This window comes from Tiliqua scincoides, chromosome 1 (assembly GCF_035046505.1).
Source record: "Tiliqua scincoides isolate rTilSci1 chromosome 1, rTilSci1.hap2, whole genome shotgun sequence".
Lineage (NCBI taxonomy): Eukaryota > Metazoa > Chordata > Lepidosauria > Squamata > Scincidae > Tiliqua > Tiliqua scincoides.
In genome coordinates, this window is record NC_089821.1 from 129,690,498 (window position 1) to 129,699,755 (window position 9,258).

A 9,258-nucleotide genomic window follows, 5' to 3' on the forward strand; every position below is an offset into this window, starting at 1 on the left:
AGGAAGCAATTGGTAATGTAGCTGAGGGGAAAAAAGCAACAACTGTTCATAAATCATTTCCTCCCAGTGCACGAAGTGAATATACCTGGGTTACAACATTTGGACCTTTCTGATGTGGTGATCTTGGATAGCAGAATTCATCCACAAGTTTCAGCATGATTGAAGGTAAATAGTATTGCCCCCATTTTACAGATGGAGAAATAATGGCAGAAATACATTCCAGATGACAGCTCAGTGGATTGCAATACATCTAATTTCTCTTTAAGACCCTTATAGAATTTTGTTCATTGCCACCAAATAAAATAATAGATACATTAAATTGAAAAAAATTACAGTTCTTTAAGAATCAATACGTTTCCCTGAAAAAGTTGACAAGTTCAAAGTCAGGTTGCCCCCTTTTCCCTATCTAGTGGAAGAATAAGAGTTTCTAAGCATGCCCACTGTCGCAAACTTAGGGGGGTTTGGGGTGCTCAGAGTTCTTGGTTCTGGAACCCTAAAACCCTCAAGGCCCCCTGTTCAGTAGTACTGCCACCACCCTGTATGTGCCAGTGCCTCAATCCAGGGACACTGAGACCCTCTAGGCTTATCTCTATCCCTTTCAGGCACTGAGCTCCTTCTCCAATTAAAACTTCAGTCCTCAAGTTACTAGACCTCAGGTAGCTTGCTGAACGGCTAGGCAGGATTCTGAACCTTTGTCCCCAACAGACAATGAAACAACTTGGTAAAAGAGATTTTAGTTTATGAAGTACATAAGGTTACATAAGGCAACAAATGCTAGAGGCATAAACATCAAGGAAACAAATCAGCAATAAAATAATAAAGCTAGCTGGTTATCTCTATTAATCCCTATCTCTCACCTGGGTCAGTTACTCTTGTAGATCTTTTAGCTCCAGGCTACCTGTGAGGCCAGATGCCCATGGTGGTCTATGGAGCTCACCGCGTGCAAGATGTTGTACCTCAAAAACTCTGCTCAAGAAGCAGCACGCACACCCCGTTGGGGTACTCATTATATTTCTTATGCTAATAGTACTGAGGTGACTTCATACTTATTTAGACTGTCCAATCAGAAACTTTTGAGGACAGAACCTTCCTGAAGTTGGCTTGGTTGCTAGCCCTCCTAGTTCTTACCCTCCCAACTGGAGATCCATAGCTGCATTCCATTCCGGTGCCCCTCAGTCTACTGAGGTGTTAAACATTCCAATGGGCTGTAATTCTTGTTGTCTGTCCTTTCTGGCCAGCAAAGGAGAGACGATCTTTTTGTTTGTTTACTCACATTCTTGCAGCTAGGAACTGCTAGCCACTTCTCCGTTACTGACTTAGTTTGGTTCAGGCTTCACATGCTAACCAAGGCCTAACATGTACATATCCATGACACCCATATAAGACAATTCTGTTAGGAATCATATGGTTTGAAAGGATAATTAACATGTTAATCAGATGACTGTGAAACAGCTGGCTAAGCTAAGGTCTATTTCTCATTGAGGGTCAAACTACTGTTCTAATTCTCTGCTAGGGTCAGGTTCTTAGAAATCCTCATGGATAGCAAATTTGCAGATAAAGAACCTTTGATCCTATGGGATCAATGGGATTAGGTACAAGGGGTACCATGGGGGGGAAAAGTACTTTCCCTGCCATCAGGAGAATCCAGCAGAGACCCACAGGAAGCCAGCAGAATGCAGTAGGAAGTGCCAAAATATTTGAGTACTGCAGATACTTCCAGAGGCTGCAGGGGCCTTCAGAATAGTGCCTGTGACCAGCGCAGACCCCTTTAAAATGACTGGCAGAAGCTTCTCTGCTAAGCAGAGCGGAAGGTCTTTGCATTGCAGATAATGAGAACAGAGGCACAGAAAACAAGAGAAGGGATTAATTCTTCTATCCCTCGCAGATAAAGAAATTTACAGATGAAGAGAACTAACTGTACATGTTGCAACAAGTGTGTGATTTGGCCTCCCCCTTTCCCTCTTTTGTGTTGAATAGCCCATGCAAGGACACATGAAACTTTATGAAACTGCAGTGGGGACGGGAGGGGGGTTTACTTTTAGTCCCTGCTGCAGTTTGTATCCCCAATCACAGCACTGGGCAGTGCCACAACATGTTGTGCTGGATACTCGAAAGGCATACCCAGCAAAAAAAAGAAATGACCACACCATGAGGGGACACATCTGGAAAGGAAGAGTTCTGCAAGTTTATCATAGAACCTTAATTGTAAAAGCAAGGTTAAAATTAAAACGGCTCCCTCCAGTGTCACTTCCCCTTAGCCTTAGCCAGGCCTCAGCAGGCAGTGCATAGCCTTTTTAGTACTAATAAATAATAAGTAATAAATTATATGTAATATAGTTTTAAATTTAATAATAAGCTTCCTGGGTGACCTTGGGCCAGCATCCCAGATGCGGCTTGTGACCCTCTCGCCACTTCTGTCCCAGCTCTCACTCAATCCCTCCCACCCTGTTACAGATGGAAGGGAACAGCAGAGGAGTGAGCCCAGCAGCAAGCCCACTTTTCCCATGGCTGGCTTTTTAAAGGGGGCGACTCAGCCCAGGGAGAGAGAAGAGGCAGGGGAGCAATCACACTTTGCGGGCATGGCTTCTATTGTTACTTGGGAGGGAGACCCTCACTGAATGAGCTGCTACAGAGGGTCCACTTCTGAGTAGAGCTGTAAGGATCGGGTGGTTCTGGTGAGCCTTGCAGCTGCTGCTCGTGACCCTCCTCCCTCTCACTGCTTCTGTCCTGGCTCTCTCACTCCCTCCCACCCCTCTTTACAGGTGGGCAGGGACATCAGAGGAGTGTTCAAAGAGAGCTCCAACACACGCTCCCCAGCAGCAGCCCCATTTTTTCCACGTTTTAAAGGGAGGGGGTGACTCGACTCGAGTCCATTGGAGTCACTAAAGGGTGACTTGGCGACTCGAAAAGTGCCCCTGTTATGACTGTTTTTTGAGTCGAATTGAGTCGTGGGGAGCGGTGATTCAGCAACTTGACTCGAGTCAAGCCGCGCTGGGTTTTCCCAACACTGATAATACCACTAATGGTATGTCACAGTGTGGCTGGTAATACTCGGCTCCACCACCATAGTGACCATATGGCACTGCATTGACCCCACCCCACTAAAAGTGGAGATGGCTGGAGTGACAGCACACCTGTGGGCAAGGTGTGGCCTGACCCTTCAAAAGAGCCACTACTTGGGGGTGGAGATGAGGGAGCAGAATGAAGGAGAGCTCAAGCAGTGAGAGCAACTGCAGAAGCTTCTGCCTTGCTACAGGGTCACCAACTCCTTGGCACAGCTGCCATCCCTGCTGACTGTAGTAGTTCCCACAAAAGGGGGCACTTGCATTAAAGAGGTTGAAAAGCCTTCTTTTAAGGAGTAGAATTACCACCATATTTTAAAATCCTTTATTATGAAATGCATATTTTTCCCCGCCCACTTGGTTCACCCCAATGCATATAGCCTATACTCAGAATCAGGATGCTGAAGGTTTCCTTTTTTAATTTTGCTCAGATGAAGGATCTTGTAAGCTACTTGATGGTGTTAGTACTTATACAGTGAGTGCAACAGGACCCGCAGGAAGCATAAGGCCAAGGTTAAAGCACTTTTAAGCTCAGATGCTACAATACCCAAAGAACCAATTTGCCACTGTATTGTGTCTCTTCTGCTATTTTATTGGCGTGAGCTGAATCTGAGAGCAATAGGGTTGCACAGGGACCAATTTCAATTGCAGATGTATCACTCTTGGTTTTCAATTTCCCCTAACTTTCACAAGACTCAAGGTTACTGTCTTAGATTATTAAAAGTCCCATAGATTCCTGCTAATTTTATATCTGGACAAGTAACAGACTGGCATTGATTTTTTCCCCCTCTTTGCAAATGTTTAAATCTGTAAAATGCTTTTGAAAGTGAAGCACGTTTTGTGTCTGAAGCGCCCCTCCCCAGGTCCCTCGGTCTTCACAGTTTCTCTAATCTATCTCAAAAGCTGCTGCTTATTCTCATAATGTATTTAAGACTGCCTTGTTCCTCATTGACAAAGGGCTTTATAGATGGTTTTTGGTCAGAGTTTCACATAAGACAAAGGCTGAGCTGTTTTGAGACCTGGGACCAATCCTGCAAAAGCTGAAAGACATACAAAAGCTAGTCCTTAGTAAAATTAGACCAGTAAAAGAAGATCTCAAAGAGACTGATTGTGTCTGATTACCTGGAAGAGTTCTGACCTGGAGAGGGTAATTCTTTTCAAACACGCTTTTGTCACAGGGGAGATTTTCTATAGCATCCTAGGAATTGCTCTATAGAAAAATCTCCTCTACTCATTTACTCTGGAAGTCATGCGTTGTCTGTTTTAGGAATGCATGACAGACAATGTTGTAACTTCTATATAGGAGTTGTCACCTGGCAGGACAAAGTTCCAAACAACACAGTCCTGGAACGTGCTGAAATCCCTAGCATGTATGCACTGCTGAAACAGAGACGCCTGCGTTGGCTCAGCCATGTCGTGAGAATGGATGATGGCCGGATATCCTCTATGGAGAACTCGTGCAAGGAAAGCGCCCTACAGGTAGACCACAGCTGCGACATCTGCAAGAGGGATCTGAAGGCCTTAGGAGTGGACCTCAACAGGTGGGAAACCTTGGCCTCTGAGCGGCCCGCATGGAGGCAGGCTGTGCAGCATGGCCTTTCCCAGTTTGAAGAGACACTTGGCCAACAGACTGAGGCAGAGAGGGAAAGAAGGAAGGCCCATAGCCAGGGAGACAGACCAGGGACAGACTGCACTTGCTCCCAGTGTGGAAGGGATTGTCACTCCCGAATTGGCCTTTTCAGCCACACTAGACGCTGTTCCAGAACCACCTTTCAGAGCGTGATACCATAGTCTCTCGAGACGGAAGGTTGCCAGCACACAACTTCTATATAGGAGTGGATAAGCAAGGAAAAGCATGTCAGAATGGAGTGGAATGGCTTCCTAGGGGAAGGGACCAAAGAAGGGACCAAATTTGTGCCAAGAGTTGTTCTCGGATCACATTTCGTTACACAAGGCAATCCCAGATGCCTTTATACCTTCCCTTGCAAAATCTCTACTGATCATGAAAGTCCTGACTAGGAGTGCCAAAATTCTCATTCAAAATTTGAAGATGCCACAATCTTTGAGCTGTGAGAAAACCACCATCTTGATTTATGCTGGGCACATGCTTCCGAGCACCCTGCTTCTCTGGCTGCGTGCAGGATGATGGCATTTCTGATCACAATTCAAGGGGCAGTCAGGATAGATTTGTGACCAATAGAGAAATCTGCCTGCCAGTCACCAGATTCTCCCTAGACATCAATTGTTATGCAGCAGCTTTTAACAAGGGTAGATTATTCCGTTTCATTAGTTGATACATTTCCTGTCATGTACCAGGATTGATGGAAACTGGTGTATGCAGCAATTCATTTTTGACTTTTCTTTTGTCACTTGTTCACAAATTCATTTAAGCAGATTTCACCATGGAACTGATTCCCTGTGGTATAGTATGCCACGTTTCTTAAGATGGAATGAAAACAAGCCCCAGAATATAATGCATTAGCAAGGATTTTTCATCTCAGTAAGGCACAGGCACATCAAAAAGAGGAAATTACTTTCATTCTTGAGCCAGTGCTTATTGTGGGATCAGTGGTCAGCAATTTGGGGTCCATGCTGTAGAGAAACCTGGAGTTGTCACAGCCATTCTATTATCATTAAAAGCGATTAACTGCTCTGTTTTGAACACACAAACTCTTGGGAGTTGTGTTCGGGAAAGGAAAAAGAAATTGAGCATTTTAGAAAACAAGAAGGTATTAAAATGTTCTTTCATATGGCTGCAGGGCCAAGGGAACCAATGTAATAGCATGAAAATAAATGAGGTTTCTACTTCAAAAAAAGATGAGATTTTAAGGTTAGATTTTGTTCCTGTTGGAGTCAATAAGAAAACTCAGCGGAGTTCAGAATTTGACATGCAAGTTCAAGATCAGTAGTGACGAGAATATCCAATCTCAGAACGAGCTTTGGTAGCTTTTACCCCAATTCATTTTCCAAACTTTATAACTTACTCCTAATCATAATAAGACAGCTGCACTTCCCTGTAACTACTGGTTTGCAAAGCAATGCCCGTTCAGGTAGCCATGTTGGTCTGTTTCAGCAAAGAAAACAGACTCTTGCAGCAAAAACAAGATTTCCCAATTTAGTTCAGCATCTTTTTCCATGGATTGCAATCCACTGGTCATGCATCTGATGAAGAGACCTATGGTCCTCATTGACTTACGCTGAAACAATTGATTAGTCTTTAAGGTGGTACAAGACTCTTTGTTGTAACCCAAAGGACAATCTGTGCAGTCACACAAATAAGATATACATATGAACAGTCTAATTGTAGAAGGTTTCAGAACTTTATGAATATGGCACTAGTTTGACTAATATTTTTGTGGGCCACGCAACCCTAAAATGCTGCCCCACTTTCCTGTTCCACCTGAGGACACTTCACCTTTCTCTCTTTTCCTTTCCTGTTTTTCCATGGCCTCAGCTAGGGCTCACCTATGGTGTCTTTCTTCCTTACCTTTCCTAACTTTTTCCCCATGTTCCTGCCATGCTGCTGTGGTGAGTGGATAGCACCTTCATGAAGCACTCAGAGGATAAAGAGAGAGAAGAGAGGCAGTCACAGGGATTGGGGAAGAGAAGGAGAAGAGATCCATCTGAGGGGTGAAAGGGAAGTCAGAGAGGTGGTGATGGTAGTGGTGGAAGATGGAGCAGGCAGGCAGGTTAGGCAGGCAGGTTAGGGTCATGGTGACCACCTCAGAAGACCTCATGGGTGGGCCACCTCTGCAAGCAGCTCAGCTAAAGAATGGGTCAGCATATTATTTGCTCAGTTGCTTTTCATCACTGTGAAGATGTAAACATTTATATTTATTCATTTCTTGATCTAATTTACTTGCCAAGAACTTTTCCAGACCAAAGCCATCTCAACATGGTTTATGTAAAATTCTAAAACAACAGAACTCAGTAAAAACACAATAAAAGCAAAATAGATGGAGCAATAGAGAAAAGAAAAATAAATACTAAAACAATAAAATGGAACATGCCAAGAGGAAACAGGAACAGCAACTGTTACCCTGCACGTGCCCGATCTCGTCTGATCTCGGAAGCTAACCAGGGTCAGACCTGGTTAGTACTTGGATGGGAGACCGCATGGGAATACTGGGTGCTGTAGGCTTATACCATAGTCTTTCGAGACTGAAGGTTGCCAACCAAGAGGAAATATCTCCAAAGATCCTCACCTTATGAGGCTCCTTAGATGAGACCTTTTCCATAGCTCCTATTGACAGAAGTCTTGCCACCAGGGCTGGCTTTAGGCCAATGATAAGGACCCAGTGGGCTGAAGTGATCTCAAGTTAGTTGTCTTGGAAAAATGTAAGTTGGTTGCCGAAGGTGACTGGTGTTGCTGAATGCAACTCTGGATTTGAGGAAAAAATGTTTCCTCAATTTGGGGATTTGGAGAAAAAAGAGCCCCACACTCTTTTTGAGAGTGTCAGTGGCCTTTGCCCTTGGCTCACTGAAAGCATTTCCCATCTTTGGAATGCTTATGTGGCTTGAAGAGGGGGCGGTGCTTCTCCTAGTGTTGTAAAAACGACTCCTAGGAGAAAGGTTCATCTGAGCCCTCTGTTTTCAACTATCTTTATCTATTTTATTACTTAGATTTAAATCCTATTTTATGTACATGGACTTTCCAAGCAGCTTACTCAATTAAAAGAAGAACAGTAAATAAAAGAAGCCTATTATTACTGAAGCAGAAGCATTAAGAATAACCTCAGCCTAAAACAAAAGGATTCTAAAAGGATTTTCCCTTGTGCAAAAAACAACAACAACAAAAAACAACAAAACACCTTGGCATCTATTAGGTAAGCCTCCCTGGGGAATGCATTCCATAACCAGAGAAGACCTGGGCAGCATCCAGCTCACTTCCAAAGATGGGGAAGAGAAGGGCCTGCAAGAGTAATCTCAATGTTTGGGCAACTATGAAGACAGAGACGGTAAGCTGCTGTGGTTACCTAATTAAGATCCCAATCCTGGGCTCAATGCACCGGCTTACCGCCGGCATGCACTGTTGCAAACGTGCCTTATGGCCTAACTCCGGGTGAACACCCGTGCTAGCCTGGTGCTGGGCTAGCGCTAGGCGAGGGCCCAGCCTCTGCCACTCAGCGGTCGCACGGACTGCCGAACCACAGAGAGGAAGGAGGGGCAGGGGGGAGGTGTGGAGGAGGCGTTCCAGGGAGGGGGGAGGCGGGCGGAGGGTGGGGGCAGGCATGATGGGGAGGTGGGAGGCAGCGACAGGGTGGGAGGGAGGCATGTCGGGGGGAGAGTGGGGAGGGAGGGAAGGAGGCAGGACTCCTGTGTGTTCATGTGGGGCTCGGCACCCAACATGAATGCTCTTACTTCACCGCCAACCACAAAAGTCCCCTTCTGCAGAGGTGCTGACCATGGCTGCCACTGGCACGCAAGATGTGGCGGTAGCCGTTTTTGGTGCCGCCAGAGCCACGTGCCACAGGAGCTCAGGGTTGGGCTGTAATACACTACTGCAGTGGTATTCAGACTGGGGTGTTGTGATGCCTCAGCCTGAGGGCCCTGGCCCTTAAGGGGCAGGGGGGGAGGCTGCAACACAAGCCCCAGGATTGCGTCGCTAACAGGGCTGCAGGACTAGGATATACTCACCAGTCCCTGCAGCAGCCTTCCCAGGGTGTAGGGAGCCCTGCGTGAGCACCTGCAGGGCTCCCCAGCTGTTTCGAAGTGGAAGCAGAGTGATTGCGCTCCACTTCCGATTTTGTTCTACTTTCACTTCAAACCAGCTGGGGAGCCCTGCAGGTGCTCGTGCAGGGCTCCCTTCGCCCCCAGGACGATGCTGCAGGGGCTGGTGAGTGCATCCCAGGCCCTGCTGCCCCCCTGAGCGGTGCCATCCTGGGGATCACGTTGCTCCCTTCCCCCTGCCTCCCTCCCCTCCCTTGCAAGAATTTACTGTGCTTTTCAAACTCCCAGAGAATTTGAAAACCGCAGCAGTAGTGAATCATCCAACTTCTGAACAAAAACCTTTTGGCCTTCAGAAGGTAGATCTTCTAACTTTGTACTGGTATCACTGGGGAGGGAAGTTGATCTCAGCAGTGGGTACCATCTCAATGGGACCAGCGCACCAGTGTTCTAGCTGCACAGTCGAAAATGTGCTTAGCCTTGTTTACCTGCTGCTTGGCAGTTCCATGGCTTCAGCTTACAAGCACTC

At 46.0% G+C, this 9,258-nt stretch overlaps 1 pseudogene; it reads left to right on the forward strand.

Moving 5' to 3' along the window:
* The first annotated feature begins 7,086 nt into the window (after positions 1–7,086).
* Positions 7,087–7,203, forward strand: LOC136637933 (5S ribosomal RNA; annotated as a pseudogene).
* The last annotated feature ends 2,055 nt before the right edge of the window (positions 7,204–9,258 follow it).